Genomic DNA, 2308 nt, shown 5'->3' on the forward strand with positions numbered 1-2308 from the left:
CACGCGAGGCAAGCAATGGGCACAAAATGTCCGTTGATGTTGCCAGTATTTATTATGGTGTTTGGACGTTATTACGACTGAGCAATTATCACGCGTGTCATTTGAACTTCATTGGCAGACTAGTTTTATTTGCCTAAGGGAAAACGGCTGTTACTTCGCAGCTTCAGAAAATTCTAGAACGTTACGTATAGCTTTAGTTGACTTCCTCATAGAACACGTGACGCTATATGTTTATGTGGTTCCAGGGACGACAATAGGAAGGACAGCTTTGTTTCGCGGAGGGATACCATGCTTAAGTGGTCACTATAAATAGTAGCCACGCCTACTGTGCGGCAGGCTTGTCATGAACGCCGGTGGTAGAAGAGTTGTAATTGGGGGAGGGGGGAGTCGTGCTCTAGCTGTAATATGATCTTGTTTGTGTGCTGACATTTATCGGCTGGTTTATTCGCTCCTCGGTCGTTTCTTCCATCTTGAGTGTGAGTTATTTCTCCATTGCCCAGAATGACGTGATTTGTGTAAATGCACCATTTTACCAGGGAGGGTTTTCACCCAGAAGGGTGTTTATCGTAGGATACAATGTAATAATCTTACTTTCAGGCTAGGTTTGCACCTCAGCGACACCTGGGACGTGTGATCATGTGCTAGTGCACACAGGGTTTGCTGCGCGGCCCCATTGATTTCAATAGGGTGACATCCGCACAGCAATCGCTACAAAAAAAGTACAAGCATGGGCACCCCGAGGTCAGGTTTCACCCCGCCTTGCTATCATCGGACATGAGCGGCCATCTGATTGATGCCTGGTGGCGGCCATCTTAGTGATGGACACCGGCACGGAGAGGACGTTCAACTGGCGGGATGAGGTATGCCGCTGGGTGCCCTCCTCTATTCTGACACTGTTGGGCTCTCGGTTCATGACCGAATGCCTCACTTTTTAGAGGGGGTGACACCAAAATGACTCAGTCATTTTGGTGTCACCCGGGTGTGGCCCGCACCCCCCTTGTGACGCCACTGGGTACAAGTATCTTTTTTTAGCGACACAACACACTGCTTTTTTTTTTTTAGCCGCAATCGTGTTTACTCTGTCCGGCGCGACTGCGGTGCCATTAGAAAATAAGGGTACCCACAGCGCGATTGGCTGCGGTGGACAACTCTGTGACCGCGCGTCAATCAGCGCAGTTTTGTGCACGATTGCTGCCCGGTCAGGAGTCGCCCAGGTGTGAACCTAGCCTTATACAAGGTAGCTGTTACTTTATTTGTACTTATTGGGGACTGTAAGAGAGAATGGCTGCTGGTTGAGAGACAGGCTGGGGTAATGGGAGGTGAAGTTGGGAATAGCATACTGGGCCTTGTACGAGGTGCGACAATTTAATTCCCAGAATGCCTACTGCGGAGCACTATGGTGGTGAATCTCAACCATTCGCACTTGAGCGTGTTCTGACATGTTCTAACTTGCACTCGCCTAGGTCGCAGACCAGCTGCCTCAGTCCTTACGGAGTAGTAGAAGAAATAACACGTGCGTTGCGCTGTTGGCAGAAAATGAGCGACAGGAATCTGGAGCAGCGGATTAACATCAAATTTTGTGTAAAAATTGGCAAAAGTGCGAGCGAAACTTTAGCTCTGTTACGCCTGGCTTATGGTGAACATTCCATGAAGAAATCAAGTGTTTTTGAATGGCATAGGCGGTTTAAGGAGGGGCGGGAAGATGTCCACGATGACGCAAGAAGCGGGCAGCCAAAGACGCAAAGGACGGATGCAAATGTGGACAAAGTGCGTACGCTTGGATCAAAGTTTGAGTGTGCGAACAATGGCGGAGGAATTGAACATGAACAGGGAAACGGTGCGGCAGATTCTAACAGAAGATTTGGGAATGAGAGATTTCCACAGAGAGGGTGCCTGGTGTCTTGATGGAAGATCAGGAAGTACGTCGTCTTCAAATTTCTTCCGATCTCTGGAAGAATGGAGAGGTGTTTGATGGGGTTATTGCCGGTGATGAAACACTGTGTTTCCAGTATGATCCGGAAAAGAAACATCAGAGCATGCAATGGAAAACAAAGCATTCAATTCGCCCCAAGAGAAAATGCCTTCAAAGGACACAGACTTGATGACATTCCGGACATCCCGCGTGTGGGACACGGAAAATAAATTCCAGGAATGTTTCTGGCAGTGGCACAGCCATCTAGAAAAGTGCGTCACTTTACAAGGGGACTACTTTGGAGGTGACAACAGCCGCTAGTAGGGATGCATTGATACTAGTATTGGTGCCGATAGAGTATTTGAGCGAGTACTCGCCCAAATGCTCTGATATTTC

At 48.4% G+C, this 2308-nt stretch overlaps 1 pseudogene; it reads left to right on the plus strand.

Annotated features, from left to right (window-relative positions):
• The first annotated feature begins 1494 nt into the window (after positions 1-1494).
• On the plus strand, positions 1495-2102 carry LOC108785240 (annotated as a pseudogene).
• The last annotated feature ends 206 nt before the right edge of the window (positions 2103-2308 follow it).

Source organism: Nanorana parkeri, unplaced genomic scaffold (genome assembly GCF_000935625.1).
Source record: "Nanorana parkeri isolate BGI_ZX_2015 unplaced genomic scaffold, ASM93562v1 scaffold153, whole genome shotgun sequence".
Taxonomy (NCBI): Eukaryota; Metazoa; Chordata; class Amphibia; order Anura; family Dicroglossidae; genus Nanorana; species Nanorana parkeri.